Source organism: Paramormyrops kingsleyae, chromosome 13, assembly GCF_048594095.1.
Source record: "Paramormyrops kingsleyae isolate MSU_618 chromosome 13, PKINGS_0.4, whole genome shotgun sequence".
NCBI lineage: Eukaryota > Metazoa > Chordata > Actinopteri > Osteoglossiformes > Mormyridae > Paramormyrops > Paramormyrops kingsleyae.
The window spans coordinates 23,693,448-23,711,019 of NC_132809.1; the positions used below are offsets into that span (position 1 = coordinate 23,693,448).

Genomic DNA, 17,572 nt, shown 5'->3' on the forward strand with positions numbered 1-17,572 from the left:
AGACGTTCCCTCTGGGCCTCATCACTGTAATCCTTCAGAAAATGATAAGATCTAGCGCAAAATAACTGAACAGGTCACTACGGAGAGAGAAACAGTGTCCTGTTTGCCGTCTCTGCATTTGGTCTGTTATGCCCAGTTGGGGTGTTTTCACACCTGCACTCTTCTTTCTGGTTAAATCTGATTCTGGTTAGGGGTGAGCCATCTGACAATTTTATATTATGATCCATCTTGAAGACGTCCACGTCTGCTTTTCATATGTATCATAGAGATTATAATCTTTTTGTCCTACTACTAATACTTACAGACTTCACATAAAACTTCGATGGCCAGTAATAACGCTTTTCACTACCCAATCCGTACCACACTTCCTCACCCACCATTCCGACCATGGCGATAGCTCACATTGAACTGTGAATTTGCTGCTAGCCGGCAACAAGGTATTTCGGCATCCTTACAGCTCTGGTTCATTATGACCTGAAGAGACATATATGGCCACCCCATAGTGACTGAAATACCTAACGAGACCCAAAAACACGCACTTAGGCACAAGTGCAGGTGCTATGCAGAACTTTCATTAAACAGACAGAGAACTTGAAGAATCCAAAATCAGAATATCTGGCTTCATATCCCACTCTGGGCTGGTGGAGATTGCGCTGAAGCAGTCCGTAAAATTAATCAGATGTAGTGAAAAGAAATATTATCGGGATCAGGCATCTTTCTCAATACCAAGAAGCAAAGACTCTACCTGTCATCTTGGCAAAAGCAGTTTTGCCAACTTGCCTCCAAAGAATGAACTTGGGACACAAGGAATCATGGGATTGTTCTCGTTTAGCGAGAATGCAACTGATGCAACATGAGAATTTGGAGTGGGGGAGTAACGACATCCGGGGATGTTACCTGTCCTCTGCACTTCTGTTCTTAGTAATATAACTGTACTTCAGCAATGGAAGATGAATCGGTAGGAATGAATCTTGGCATATCTTGGCTTGCGAAGGATCCATCGGGTGGATCCTTTAAGTGGTGTGGGAAAAGAAGGAAGCATTTCTAGATCGCATTTGAAGGAGCCCCTGAAATGAGACAGCCTTGTCACACCACTGTGACACATTTGGTCTTTGAATGCAGCCTTAGAAGGACACAGACCCTGAATTCAGAAACAGGGTTTTACTCAATATGCGTACTTGACCATGTGTTCTCATGTACCCGTTTTACGTTATCTTCCATTGCTGAAGACCAGTTCCTAAATATCAAGGATACATTTGGTTGCATCCTTGCCAATGCACTTTACTCCCATGATTCATTGCGCTCCAAGTTTGTTCTTGGATAGCAAGTTGGCAAGACCCGTCTTGCCAAGACCAAAGGTACGATCTTTGCATTCCTGGTATTGAGAAACACCCACAGCCTGAGAAGGACCCCAGGTTTGATCATAAATATGTTATGAAGCCAAGTGGTAGAAATGGGGCATCGTCATAAAATATGCCGTAAAGTGTAATACTGTGCATGCGCAGATGTGCAAGGTACAGGTTGGGCATGCACAGTCAGATATTTCACAAAGCAAAGTTACCTGTAAACTCTGTCAGGCCATAGTCAGCACTTCTGCAGGTAATACGACAGATCTATACAACCACCTTAAAAGGAAGCATCTGACATACCTAATGTAATACTGTATATTAAACGGTGCTAACAGATAATCCTCAGGTTTGTTTGAGTCTGTGTATTCTTGACAGTTTATTTCAAAATTGGGAAGAAAGACTGCAATTCAGATCATGGTCCGCGATTATGTCATAAAGATTGCAATATGTTTTTTGGGAAGATCGCCCAGCCTTAACTTTGGTTCAAATTCCCCCTTGGTGCGATTCGTTTGGGCAGGTGTGAATGCAGTAATTGTACTCAAGTGTAGACCAAAACAACTGCACCGAAACCCTTGAGAGGTGGTGGTCTCCATATACTACCAAATGAACTCTGTGCAGTTCGTTTGTGGTGGGAACGTGATCCAACCTCAAAACACATCTTTCGTTACTTTAACACTCTGATGGTTAGCACGTCATACTGTACATGCTCAATATGTCCGTAGTCTGAAGCAGTGCAGCATTTTCGAGACGTGCCCTTAAAGTGATTTCAGCATTCTGCCGATGGTATTTTGCCCAGATCATTACCACAGCTATGAACAAATGCTATCTCTGCTGTTGCTCTGTGTTAAACTGCACAGAAATATGCAACAGTCTAGATCACGGGATCTTCTTCCTGTATTTACTTTCTTGCTCCTGCCACAGACACATCTGACCAATAAGCGGAGTGAACGTTCTCATGTGGATTGTAGTGGGCATTTTGGTTTGCTTGGATTTTTCTCTGTGTGAAAACCAAGGGAATAATGCTCTACATTTACAAACCTAAGTAGAGGTTTTCTACACTGTATACATCAGTCTGGTCACACCTGAGCACAGGTCGTCTATGCTGTATATGGACATCTCTCATCAATGACTGAGGGACCGTTTTCTCCATCATTCATTGATGTGCCCAAACTACGACTGGGACATATACTCATGTTTCATATTTAAATCAGTCAATAATTGAACCTTGCAGGACTGTGGTGCCTAGGGACTAGAATTTTGCAGTTCTATGTTCAAGTGAAACTGAATACGCAGTGATTTCAGTAATGAGTACTTCGCCTCCTAATTCAGGGAAGCAAATAATACTCACATTCTTCAATGAACCTTTACATCTGACTAGTAAACAATGCATGTCTGAGAAATGGATACCTGCTGGCGAGCGTCATCCTTTGGGCAGTGTGTGAATCAGTGCAGTTCCCGATGTCTGTACCCTTGTGGACTCCCCCTTGCTGGCCGTGACTCCGACGAGCAGATTAGCCACTCTAGATGAGCTCTCAACATCTGTCTCTGGCCCTGGGTCCAATTTCCTGGTTCTCACTGGGGGAGAAGGGAAGGGAAGAAGATGTAAGAGAGATGAGAGCATGTCAGAGCCCATCTCTGCCCAGGGGTTTTACAGAAGGGCCTCCTACTTGGACAGCATCAAGTTTGACAGTGATCCTACAGTATATAGGTTTTCATCTGATCTGATAGAAGTATCTATGGTGTCAATAAGCCAAATGGCAAACTCAATCATATACAGACAGTCCCCAGGTTACGAACAAGATCCGATCCCTAAATCTGCCTTTTAGTCGAATTTGTAGGTAAGTCAAAAAAGGACATGTGGCTCCTATTTAATGTCAGTTAGTCAAATGTTTGTCTTGGTATGTAGTATATATTTTACCTTTCTATGCAGGTAAAACACTTAAACACTTCCAAATACACTAAAACATCTTAAACATAATCAGAATAATAAAAATAATAGTAATAATAATACAGTAAAAATAAAAGTAACTACCTATGGTACTGTACTGAACCTCCAGTTGATGAACCACTGAAGCCACAATGTTTTCACGAGCTTCACAAAGTAGTGTGTGCATTCATTATTACCAACCATTGTATTTAACCTGAATTTGTAATATAATAGGCAGTATGGCAGTCTATTCGTAAGTTTGGGCTGTCTGTAAGTTGGACGTCCTTGACCCAGGGCTGCTTGCACTCACACAAGCTGAAAGGGGCATTAAAAGTTAATCCAAAAAGCCTTGAAGTTCACACAATCTTATATGTAAACTATCTGTTCCAGTTAGTATTGCATAAACGTAATCCTACCACAAAAGGAAACTGAAGAGTGGATGTGAGAATTACTCCGCTGCGGATGAATGACCTGACCCTGGATAAAAGGCAGGGAGTGAGAGGTTTATGGGCCATCAGGGTTCCCCTGTCAGGGTTTACAGGAACTGGTAAATGATGGGATCAGTACAACAAAGAGTGGAAGAACAAAGAACAGAAGAGGTGCATCTGCAACCAGAAGAAAGAGAAAGTACTTCTGGTTATATGCTTTAGGATACATCAGTAGCAAGGAAGCGACAGAGAAATATTAACAAATCTATGCATTCTTTAGTGGAGGTAGAAGATGGAGTGAATCAGGACAAACATCCGTGATCACCTGACTGTCCTTCCCGAGACGGCGACGCCCACACTCCTATCCTCAATGAGCTGATGGTTTATAGCTGAAAGGGACAGTTTATGATGTAATAAGCAGCAACTCATTTTACTGGTCCCATAAAGCAGGACTTTGCTGACATAATGGCACTAATCCTAGGTAATGAGACACTTGTTGGACCCGATCAGGAACAGATTCTCATGATTGTGTGTTCGTTCAGAAGGGCTGACTCATCTGAATGTCTTACAGTAGTGACCCAATGCCTTAGACCACAAAGATCTCTTTGAATAAAAGCAAATACTTCTGCAGCAGTGTTCTTGAATATTGTTTGATCATTACAGGTCTCTGTTTGCCAACAGAGATTCCAATAGAAGCCCGTAGATGGTAAGTAGGATCTGAGATGGAGTGATTATAAATCTGGGGGGTTTCAGAGCAGAACAGATGGTGAGGTGGCATGGCTGGGGAGATGCTCTGTTTTCTTATGAAGTCCGGCTCTGGAAAGTGAAAATTGGGCTCCGTCCTGAGGGTCAGTGTCTCTACCCCTTTGGGAGATACACTGGCTGATGACAGTGGCCTGAGCATAAGATGGCCTCCCCATGGCTTGAATAGTAGAGGGCGAGATACTGCAGGGCCCTGAATCGCTTGTCTCTCTGGCACTAACCAGATGCTGAGTTGCTCTGGGATACATATGCAGTGTTGCTTAGAGACACACAATGGATAAACACCTGTGCATAGACCGGCAGCTGTGATTCGCCACAGTACTGCTGCCTTCTAGAAGCATACTCTCTTCCAAGACCTACATTCTTGGCCTTCAGGGCAGGAACTGCGGCTCCATGGCCATCTTTACTTACCATAGTAAATGGTAAAAATCAGTGTTTATATGACAAATACAACATCTGTATATACAGTACAAGCTACTCTCAATCAACAACAAACCATGGAAAGTATCCCGTAGCAATTAAATACATTGTAGTATTATCTGTGGAAATCGAGCAGATTGGGCGGTTTGAGAGGCGTGGGCAGTGGACCACGCTGACAGAGCAGGGAACCCCATCAAAGCTGGAGTTGAGCCTCTGTCTCGTTGACATGAAGCAGCTAAACACGAGGTGTCGGGAATCTCTCAGCCTAGGGGCTCTTGAGACACTTTCACCCAACCGCTCGTTCCAAAAATTCAAAGGTAATTTCAGAATGTCTGTGTGTATGGATTATGTTTATATTACATTGTGGGGACCAAATACTCCCCACAATGTAATAAAAACCTGTTTTTTGATGCTGTGGGGAGCATTTTTCAGGTCCCCACAAAGATCTGTGAATGCAATCAAAAAACTTAAAATGCCTTATGGTTAAGGTTAGGGCTGGGTAGGGGTTAAGGTCGTCATAATGTGATTAGAACTTTCCCCATAGAAATGAATGGAGAGTCCCCACAAATATATAACTATAAACCTCTCTCTCTCTCTCTCTCTCTCTCTATATATATATATATATATATATATATATACAGGTATATATATATATAAATGGCTATTTCTAACACTTGAGCCTTCCCAAGGCCGAGAATGTATGAATCCCATCACATTAGTAACGTAAATGAATTTACCTGCCATTCTCACCAGGTTCAGTGGTTTTGGACTCATGACTGTGGGAGTCACCTTACCATTGCATCGTGCATTATAGAACTGGAAACGTAACGGAAATGAACAAGAAATCATTTTGTTTTCATTGCTGAATGAATACTGCATTACTAGTTTGGTTCCTTTAGCTAAAAATGAAGTTGAGGGGGACATACATCACATCAAACGGTGAGTAAGTCATCACAGCACTGAAGCTGCAGTCAATGCATGGAAAGTAAATTGTGACGACTATATTTCCTGATTGTTTCCTGCCAGGAGGAGCACCTCCACCTCCGCCTCCTCCTCCGCCCTTGTGTGGCCCATGTGAGCAGGCCAGAGACGCTGCCTTGCCATCAGGAAGTGGCAGCTTGTGGCTGCCTGGGTGGGGGTGTCACTTACTATGATGCCGGCTTATTAAAAATGACGGCGGATGCCCCACCTCAGGAAGAACCACTCTCCCATTAGCTCAGTACTTCTCAACCCAGTCCTCAGGACCCCCAGACGGTCTACGGTTTTGTTCCCTCCATAGCACCCTTGCCAGACTGTATGGGGATCCCCGAGGTCCAGTTTGAGAAACATAACGTGCCAGCAGTGCCTGGCACGTGGCTTCAGTTTACAGGACACCTACGTTTACAAAGAATCTGAAAGCTGTCCACCCATCCATTTTCTGTAACTTCTTATCCCATTCAGGGTCACGGGGGGTCTGGAACCTATCCTAGAGGCTACAGGCACAAAGCAGGGAACAACCCAGGACTGGGCACACTTACGTTCCACACCTAGGGGCAATGTAGCATCTCAGATTCACCACAGCATGTCTTTGGACTGTGTGGGGAACCAGAGTACCTGGAGGAAACCCAATGACAACACAAGGAGAACATGCAAACTACTCACGCATAGCGCCAGAAGTGGAGACTTGAACCCTGGTCCTAGTGGCGTGAGGCAACAGTGCTAACCACTGCACCACCATGCCACCACACTGAAAGCTAGTTCATTATAAATAATTAATGACTTTACCACAACCCACCCAACTCGGAAACCTTAACGCATTAAGGAGACGTGTTACGGAAAGCAGCCCAACATGCAACATGGATGCAGACTCTAGCGTAAAACGCAGGGGAGCATTAACACCCAGAGGGCAGGTCCTCCATAGCCCACAGCCTGAAGGTTGATGGTACAGGAGCTGCGGCAGCCTCAAAAAAACACTTAACCTGAGCTCCTTCTGTAAAACACTCAACGAAAAGCTTCATAACTAGGTTACACTGTAAGTCACTTAGCATTACAGCCTCAGCTAAGCCTCTAAATATGTCTTTAAGCTCAAAGGCTGCTTCTGCCTTGATTCTATCATGCAATGACTAGGAACAAGCCTTTACTTTCATTCCAGATAAAGAAAAGTTTCACACCTTCATCCAGACATAGAAGCTCCTTAGCGCAGTGTTTCTTAAGCTGATCCTCGGGGAGCCGCAAACGGTCCACGTTTTTGCTCCCTCCCAGCTCCCAGTACAGTATGTGCGTCTCTCAGCCGAACATCCCATTACCGTCCAATAAGCATCGTCCTCTGCAGGAAAATTTGGGCTTATGTTGGTGTTCCAACTCCTGCTGCCAAGTCGCTTGTAGTCATATATTAAAAATCAGCGGTTTTAATATTACAGGCAGTAAGTATCCTGACTTTCCTTGCACCGATATTAAAACACTTCAGATAAAGCTAACCACACGCTGGGATGGCAGATGAGCCTAGAAAACTCCTCACTGTGTCATGAGGGTCTTCAGAGTCTCTGTCGATGTTCTTAGCTGACTCAGCTGGGGAACACACACATTCTGCCAGTAACACTAGACTTCATATCCAACTGTGTCACAAATTCAAAGCCAGAAGGAGCCTGTAAGCTGTATGTATGGATAGGGCTGGAAAACACATAGCAACTGCGAGATTCGTACATACTGTATAGCCACGGTATTCCCCCACTCCCACAAGACACAATGCACCAAAAGCACAGGACACTAAAACGTCTACTGCATACAGTAGATGTGAAGCTATGGAAAGTACTATTCAGAGGTCCACAGTAAAGACGACTAAACATAATAAAGCTGAGTCTCATTACCTCTAAAGGTAACTCACTCTTTCAGCTCATTCACACACATACTCTCTCTAAGGGCAAATCGCACTGACCCTATACAATCACCCAAACTGCATGCTGTTAAACTGCAAAAAAAATGAGACCACCATCCGCACTTCCACGAGAGTCCACAGGGGGGTACTGCAGTGACCTATATCAGTTCAGGTCTCCCATCTGCCCTGCCCCTGAAATGTTACCACTGCAAATACACTATATAGACAAAAGTATTGGGACACCCCTCTCAATCATTGAATTCAGGTGCTTCATTCAGACCCATTGCCACTCAAGCACCTAGCTATGCATTCAGGTTTACAAACATTTGTGAACGAATGGGCTGTTCTGAAGAGTTCAATGAATTTTAGTGCGGTACTATCATAGGATGCCACCTTTGCAGTATCGTCCCTGCTAGATATTCCACGGTCAACTGTAAGTGGTATTATTGCAAAGTGCAACTTGTTTTAGAAATAACAGAAACTCAGCCACAAAGTGGGAGACCACGCAGAGTAACAGAGGGAGGCTGTGGAGTGCTGAGGTGCATAGTGCATAACAGTGGCCAACACTCTGCTCAGTTCCAAAGTTCCAAACTTCCTCTGGCATTTACCCAACCACAAAAACAGCGTCGGGAGCTTCATGGAATGGACTTCCATAGCTGAGCAGCTGCATGCAAGCCTCACATCACCAAGTGCAACTCCAAGCCTCTGATGGAGTGGTGTAAAGCACACCACCATTAAAGTATGGAGCAGTGGAAACGTGTTCTGTGGAGTGACGAATCACACTTCTCTGTCTGGCAGTCTGATGGATGAGTCTGGGTTTGGTGGATGTCAGGAGAACGTTACCTACCTGCCTGCCTGCATTGTGCCAACTGTAAAGTTTTGGAGAGATGGAATGGGGATGTTTGTCAGGGGTTGGGTTGGGCCCCTTAGTTTCAGTGAAGGGAACTCTCAATGCTTCAGCATACCAAAAGAATTCTACACTTCCAACTGTGTAAGAACGGTTTAGGGAAGGCCATTTTCTGTTCCAGCATGACTGTGCCCCAGTGCACAAAACAAGGTCCATAAACAGATGATTGGGTGAGTTTGATGTGGAAGAATTTGACTGGCTCACATGGAGCCCAGACCTCAACCCCAACTAACACCTTTGGGGTGAACTAGAATGGAGATTGTGAGCCAGGCTTTCACATCCAATATCAGTGCCTGACCTCACAATGAATGAGCAAAAACTCCTACAGACACACTGTGGAAAGTCTTCCCAGAAGAGTGGCAGCTGTTATAGCTGCAGAGGTGGGACCACCTCCATATTGGTGCCTATGGATTTAGAATGGGATGTCATAAAAGTTCCTGTAGGTGTAATGGCCAGGTGTCCCAGCACTTTTCTTCATAAAGTGCACAAGCTCTAAGGGAAAATCACACTGACCCCACACAATCACCTAAACTGCATGCTGTTAAATTGTGAGAAAAGACTGGACTCCCGGAATGGTGATTCCAGTTCTGCCACCATCTGCACTTCCACAGGGGGGCAGTGCCATGACCTCTGTCAGCCCAGGTCTCCCAGCTGCCCTGCCGCTGAAATCAGTTAACACTGCAGATATGTCTGCCCTGATGAGCCTGCAGAAGTTAAGGGTCTGGGTTTTATAATGGTCCTTGACTGTTGTTTTATGGCAGATATAAAAACAAGCTCCACAAAAACAACAGAAATGGAATGGAGTTCAGTTTTGTACAACATATTCTGATGAAAAACCTGGAGCTCTATGGAAATATCAACAAAGCACAGTCACATCTGCTATACAGCTATCTCTGCATCTTTTTACTAGTTAATAAGTAATGGAACCTACGATTCTCTGAAAAAATGCCCAGGTACAAATGATCCTTTTTAAAATTTGCAACCTTTCCACTGTAGTCAGAACATCAATGAGACATAAAGCTGGCCTTGTTTTCTGCATCAAGGTATAATTCAGAGATGGATAAATATCACTGGCCCAACTGCCTCCCACAGCTGATATTCCGCCCACGTCTGGGAACCTAAGATGGAGGCTTCAGTTGCAGCCTGGGAAGATTTAGGAATGGAGAGGACGGTCCATCACAGACCTCAACCTGACATACATTTTACACACATAGAGATCTGTCAAACCCGCATTTGGACTCAGGAAAACTCAGGTACCTGGGGCTAACCCATGCAACGCTACACCTACATGGCCAGAACCCTGCAATGTATCAATACATCACTGTGACACCCAGCTACAGTATACTGTAGTCAAAACAGAGGCTTGGCACTTGGGTGTGAGTTCTAAGGGGTCGAATCAGACTTCATGTCTTCAGGTCTGTCATTTCCCCACAGTTTCTGATATAGTCAGTTATAAAAAGACACACATCAAAACTGTATATATCAGCGATGACTGCAAAACTGCACACTCCATATCATTTGTTGACAGTGACAAAAATGAATTTGTGCCTTTGTTTCATTGTTTGAAGTAGATTTCAAATCTACACCAGGTCCAGAATGCCACTGGCAGAGCATTAACATGCAGCTGAGGAGGGAGGAAGGAGGTTTTAGTCACTATGATCCCAAGCTCTGGAACTCTGAACCTGAGAGCTACTGAATGTCTTAGTACATTCAAAACTCAGCTGAAAACCGATCTTTTCATCATGTGATATGTCATTTTATTCATTTATTTTATGCACATATTTTATTATTTCTTTTGTGTATATTTTTAATTTCTTGTGTTTTCATCTTCTTTTAAAATGTGTGTAGAGCATTATGAAACTATGTGGTTCAAACCGTGCTATACAAAGATTGATTGATTGATTTTACAAAGGCCTTCAGTTTAGATATCAAGCACAACATCAGAGCATTAATGAACAATATAATTGACTGTAAAATACTTTGATTGCTCATATCATGCCTATTAATTCAAAGTAAATTGTGGAAAAATTTTTCTTTTGAAATCTAGAAGGCAAGTGAATTTAAATTGATGCAGACTTGATAGGATGAATCTAAGACATAGTTTATACCTCTGAAATAGAACTAAAAAAAACTGTCCACTTCATCGTCTTTTCAGACCCTACCTGACCGATATCTGTCTTGGAAGGAACCTCTTTACAGCCAAAACCAGGTCATATTTCAGTTAATAATAATTGATACTTTATTGATCTATGTGGGGAAATTGTCTTTACGCCTCCCTCAACTTGCTGTTTATTTGTAGAGTGAATTGTCTATGAAGAGCAGCCACCTGTTGGGGCATCCAAGGAGCTGGGGGTGAAGGGCCTTGCTCAAGGACCCGCAGATATGCTAAAGCTGGGTTTGAACTAGCGACCTTCTGATTACAGGCGCACAGGCTTAGCCCACTGAGCCACATGCTGCCCCCAGTTACAGGGTAATATTAATGTCATTATAGTCTGTCATATAGCCAGAGACCAGGGAATATCTCACGTTCAATATTCTAAGCTTCCAAAACCCAGTAAATGTCCAGTATTCTGTATGTCTGTATGTCAATGAATTTCATCAGGAACGCTATCACTTTGAAGATAAATTAAAATTAATCTTTCACTGCCATTCAGACAGTGTTTACACTCCCACCTGCCTGACGGTGGGGGCCGTCCTGCAGGACCGGGCCTACACCTGCGTCGTGGGTGAGGTCACAACAGGATAGGAAGCTGGATTCCCCAAACCCAATGATCCTCTCAATATTGGTGCGTTCGATTATCTCTCGGAACTCGGGAATTGCGAGGTGAGTGAGATCACGTCCGACAATCTCCCGCATCTCGGAACAAACACGGCTGCCTCCATGAACACGCTGCTGTCTTTTGCTGCTTTATATTTTAGCAGATTTGGAGTGAGATTATTTTCCTCCGAGAGACAAACAAACAAGAAACACGAACTAGTCGAACAACATTAAAAGCTTTATAAAATATTTTCGAGAGTTCCGACTGTGGTAGCTTTAAATTACCTTACTAAGTGGTCTGGTAAACTACTTAATAGGTTCATCTTCTTGAGAAAGCAACCTTTCACCAGGCCTTGTTAAAAGTGACTGGAGACCTGATCTGCTGTAACGATGTAGAAGAACAGACTCAATGCACTGAATGACAAGAGCCTTTTGTAGAACACAGAAATTTTCCCATACATATGTAAAAATTCAATATTCTAGTTACAGGCAATTAAGCACTGTAAGAATATTTTTGAAAATCAATAAGGCTACAAACACGGGGGTGTTTAAACACTGCCATGATGATATTTCATGTTCCTCTGGGAAAAACAGCAGGATTACAAGATCACTTTCGTAGTTTGTCACAACTGCTGGCCTGCATCTTGTACGGGAGCAAAATTATTTACGCATGCATCACATACATCTTTTTGACAAGTGTGAATCAAATGCACACACTCTTGTCCTGATTAATATTTAACAGCAGACTCTTTCTAAAGTGACAGGATCCCAGAGTGACAGCAGGGAGAATAAGGAATAAGGCAAAAAACAGAAGCAGAATGGAGAGGAGACTTGGTTCAGCGTGAGGGATCACTGTCTCACTCTCAGAGAATAAGACAAACATCATGCGGGAGACAGAAATATATGTGCATTAATGAAATAAAGAATAATGTCGTGTTTTTGATACAGAAGAGAGATTCCAGCGGCACCTCTGTATAGAGAAAAGATACTCTGGGGGTGCAGAGACAGAGGCACAGACAATGCAGTGGTAGGACAGAACAGACAGTGGAGGTCTGTACTGAACCTGTTCTATTTTCGTACAGGTTCAGAGGACACAAATAGCCAGAGATTGCAGTGTATGTACAGTTTAGAGAAGGAGGCGCAGTACAGACAGCGTGAAGGTGAAGTACTGATATAAAGGTACAGTACAGACATTAAAATGGAGTATAGAAAATGAAGGGAAGATGCTGAAGAGTATAGACTGCGATGGGGTGATGTCAGTACTGTGGCAGTAAAGGGTTAAAAAACATAAATTAAACATTCGGATACTGCAAAGTCAGTATGTTCATCCTGGGAAGTGAGAGCACGGCAGGAGCTAAGAGGACATCCTGGCACAACAAGACCACAGGAAACCATCCAGGTGCCATGAGGAGAGACCAAGCAGCTGTACCAGACTGCCCTGGGAAACAGCTGGACTGGTGAAATGCAGCTACTGGCAGCTTTAAAGGACAAAGCAGTCCTTAAAAGACAGAAGATGAAAAGGAAGTCGGTGACAAGCCTTTCAGACATGAACACCTCACACTGAGAAAGAGGAACAGCCTTCACAGAGCTGGGACAGGAGGAGTAACTCATATGCAGTGGAGAGAGGAACAGCCTTCACAGAGCTGGGACAGGAGGAGTAACTCATATGCAGTGGAGAGAGTAACAGCCTTCACAGAGCTGGGACAGGAGGAGTAACTCATATGCAGTGGAGAGAGGAACAGCCTTCACAGAGCTGGGACAGGAGGAGTAACTCATATGCAGTGGAGAGAGTAACAGCCTTCACAGAGCTGGGACAGGAGGAGTAACTCATATGCAGTGGAGAGAGGAACAGCCTTCACAGAGCTGGGACAGGAGGAGTAACTCATATGCAGTGGAGAGAGGAACAGCCTTCACAGAGCTGGGACAGGAGGAGTAACTCATATGCAGTGGAGAGAGTAACAGCCTTAACAGAGCTGGGACAGGAGGAGTAACTTCTACGTAGTCGAGAGGGGAACAGCCTCCTCACACCAGGGACAGGAAGAATAACTTCTACACAGTGGAGTGGGGAATAGCCTACTCACAGCTGGGGCAGGAGGTGCAACTTCTTTGCAGTGGAGAGGGGAACAGCTTTCTCACAGCTGGGACAGCAGGTGTGACTCCTATGCAGTGGAGAGGGAAACATCCTCCTCACAGCTGGGACAGGAGGAGTAACTCTTACACAGTGGAGAGGGAAACAGCCTCCTCACAGCTGTGACAGGAGGAGTAACTCCTACACAGAGGAGAGGGGAATAGCCTTCTTACAACTGTGACAGGAGGAGTAACTCTGACACAGTGGAGAGGGGAACATCCTCCTCACAGCTGGGACAGGAGGAGCAACTTCTTTGCAGTGGGGAGAGGAACTGCCTCCTTACAGCTGGGACAGGAAGAGTAACTCCTATGCAGTGAAGAGAGTAACAGCCTCCTCACAGCTGTGACAGGAGGAGTAACCCCTACACAGAGGAGAGGGGAACAGCCTCTTCACAGCTGGGACAGGAGGAGCAACTTCTTAGCAGTGGAGAGAGGAACAGCCTCCTCACAGCTGGGACAGGAGGAGTAACTTATACACAATCAGTATTTTTCATATTCATATTCTGTCCTCTGAATAAGAAAATGTATCAGAATAATGGTATACATTAAGATCAAACTTAAGAATCAATTTATATTTTTGTCATCATAAATATGACTTAGCTACATTTTTTTTTTTTTTACTAAAAATTCATACCTGTTGATGCCACTACACAATAACCACTTCAGACAGTCATATTAGAGCTGTATCATCACCCGCTGCCAGATTAATACATGGAGAGCCACTTCCGTAGCCAGGGGCGGATTAACGCACAGGCTAGATATGGCTTAAGCCTAGGGGCCCCACGTGTGCCAGCCTGCAAGGGGGCCCCCATTGGCTCTGAGGGGGGTGGGGTTGGGGGGCCCACAGACTACTGTAGCCTAGGGGCCTCTGTACACCTTAATCCGTCCCTGTCCGCAGCGTGCTCACCGCTAACTCACCACTGGTTGATACAGGGTTTCCTGAAATGGACTCCAAAGTGGACCCCATTTGCTCCAGGGACTGAGTGACCCTACTTTCTCCTCTACGCCAATTTCATGAGGTGGCCTCCTGTGATGCTTTTCCTGCTGTCCTGAAGGAGATCCCACATATACTCTTTGGCTGCTTTTCCTTCACTCCTTGTCAAACTCCAAAACCAATTATGCTTTGTTTAGTTCAGGTGGCCTGGTCATGTGATGTGACAACATCAGTCTCCTTCGTACGCAGCTTAGCATGTCCAAACTTTTGATTGATACTGTATATCATACGAAAAATACGAACAGACTACAATCCATTTAGACAATTATGATGAGTAGCTTAAAAGTATTTTTGAAGTGCCTATTTGGAGTACTTGAAAAAAAATGGAGTAATTTTGTCCACTGTTAGCTGTTTGCATGCATCTGTTGCATTTTCATCATTGTTCATTCCATAACTGCCCAGGTACCTCAGAGTCCAATAACAGTCTCTTGCTGCTTCAATGGGTAACAATGAATTCAAGTGTCATGGTGATGAACATTCACATGGAATGAGCCCTTGGTAACAAGGAGCAGGTTTATGAGGGTGACACACAGATAAACAGAAAACCCAGGAGGCTGTGTCCATAAAGCAAACCAAACAGAAAGCCCATGTTTCAAGGCTGAATACGAAACAGATTAGTGAACATTCAGGGTTTTGGGACTGATTTCAACCTGAACCACCCCCTCCCACATAATCATATCATAAACACATGGAAAATGGGTCCATAATGGTCTCATTCGCAGAAATTTTTTTCAGCCTTAATAATAAAATGAATTCAGCTGTCAGATACGAAAAACACTGACTGACTGGATGTCCAGTCTATCAAATGTGTTGGACGATGACTTCACTTCAATTCTGTCCATGTGCGCTGATTTTAAGAGACACTCCACATATGGAATCATGGATACTATGACGAAAGATTATCAGCCCTCATTTTTACTGTTCATTGATGAAAATGAAGCAAAAAAAACTAATTAAAAAAAATAATGCAATCAAGGTGACATTAAACTCCACAGAACCAGTACATAAGTAATTTTGGGTATTTTTTCAACTGTTGTTTCTGAATGGGTTTCAAATGACTTCTCAGATATAACACATGTTGCAGTTTACATTAGATATTTTTAAAGCCCGTTTGTGGTAACCGATACCCCTACATAGCAAAGAGCAGTTTCACCCTGTTCAAACCCAGGTTTGCCCATAACCCTTACAGCAGGCACAAGAGACACACTGCCGGTGTCTTTAATAACAAAGCCATGTATTGGCTAAAGACAGTGTTAGTTGTAACAAAGCACCGTGCCATTGGCTAAAGAAAAGGTTAGTCCTTATAAAACACAGGGTTTGTCCAGTTGACTAAAGACAGTTATGTGTACCAAAGCACTGTTTCCTACAAAGTACAGTTTCATAGGCTAAAGACAGAGTTCGTCCCAAGAAACCACCCTGTCACTGGCTAAGGATAGTGTTAGGCCTAAGAAAACATTTCATGTCAGGTACAGTACAAAGAGTCTGTCTTTTAAGATGTAACAAAATCAAGTCATAAATGACAATAAAGCCTCCCTCAGCTATTCAGACGTCTGGCGCCTTTACTGACAGCTGTGCTTAATGGTCCAGAGGAAGTGAAAGCAGGTCCTCTACTGCTGGGCCCATCGCTCTTCAGCTAACTGCACAGATGGCTGCACCACCAGGGGCCCAGCGCTCAGGCCACAGGGCAGGGAGGCGGGAGAAGAAGGAGCCAAAACCACACCGAAGAGGACGCGGGCCCCAAAGGTACCAGGAGCCGACCGGTACATTGATTTCCGGAGAAAGGAGAAGAGTCATCGGAGAAAATGAAAAGAGAGTGTATATTAGGAATAGCTGTCCATTTCAGGTGATACTTGGGGAAATAAGTGACTGAACGGGAACGGCATGAAGCGCGCACAGGTGTGACAGGGGGAGGGAACTTAAAGGTGAAGCATAGTGAGGCTTTTGGCACAGTGTGTCCTCATCAGCTTTCTCCGGCGGTCACATGGGAGCAGGGGGCGTTGAGGCCTGCGTCTGCATGAGCATATCGCACCTCTTCCCTGGGGTTCGTGCCCCCCCCCCCCCAAGACTGAGCTGAAGGTGGTATGTATATGTGTATGTGTGTGTGTGTGTGTGTGTGTGTGACCCTGCTCCCCCAGGAGTGGCTGTACAAACTCCGCAGGCTATCCTGCTGCCCCATATATCAGGGACAGGAAGTGAGCAGCAGAGCAGCTGAAGGTCAGCCACAGGGGGGGCACGCAGGTGCCTCCCACAGACGCTCGCCGCGCTCAGCGGGACGCCTGCCCAGCTCATTCTGCCAGACTCACGGCCGGCGCTCAGCAAATATGCGCCTGGCTGGCGCACATCCATCCCCGCTTGCTGCACCCAGAGAAGTGCGTCGCGCTTCTGCCTATAGACGTGTAGAAATTGACGTGATGATGAACTTATGGCATAAATGGGAGACCCAGTTTAGCAGCAAAGGTGTGTAATTCCATGTCTGACCAGTAGGGGGACAGTGTCAGCACGACAGAATCTGCATATAAACACATCCGGTGATTAAATGTGCTACTACAGAACGAGCTCCCAGCTCTGCGCGGCCATTTTTAATACATTCTATGCAAATCAGGTGTAATAAAATTATGATTAACAAAACACATTACAGTAAGGCTTATCTGGATATTTCTCAGGGCACCCAACAGATAGACTGCATGCTCAATCACTTGGTCTATGTACATTAACCAACGTTATAAATACTTATTCACAGACAGGACAGCTCATCATACTTTATATGGTTATAATACATCTCCCAGTGTAGTAGATTTATAGACTAAATGAAAGGCAAGGCAATAACTGTCCAGATATTATGATATAAAAATGCATGAAATTTTAACAGTTTCAGTACGACACAGTTAAATTTTTTACTAATTTGTAACACACAAAAATAATGTCTGACTTCAAATGACACTTTACACTGTTAACCTGCAGGAGGTGATTTGTGTGACTTAAGCTGCTACGATGGAAAGGATGTAGGGGGAGTCCCGACCCATCTGGCAACCCACATAACGGCTGC

The 17,572-nt window shown here is 44.3% G+C and overlaps 1 long non-coding RNA gene across 1 annotated transcript in view; it reads right to left on the bottom strand.

Annotated features, from left to right (window-relative positions):
- Positions 1–17,572, bottom strand: part of LOC140578209 (uncharacterized) — an 86,822-nt gene that overhangs the window by 18,895 nt on the left and 50,355 nt on the right. The window contains exon 3 of the long non-coding RNA XR_011982300.1: positions 2,757–2,924. This is a non-coding gene — a long non-coding RNA (uncharacterized lncRNA). The remainder of the gene's footprint in view (positions 1–2,756; positions 2,925–17,572) is intronic.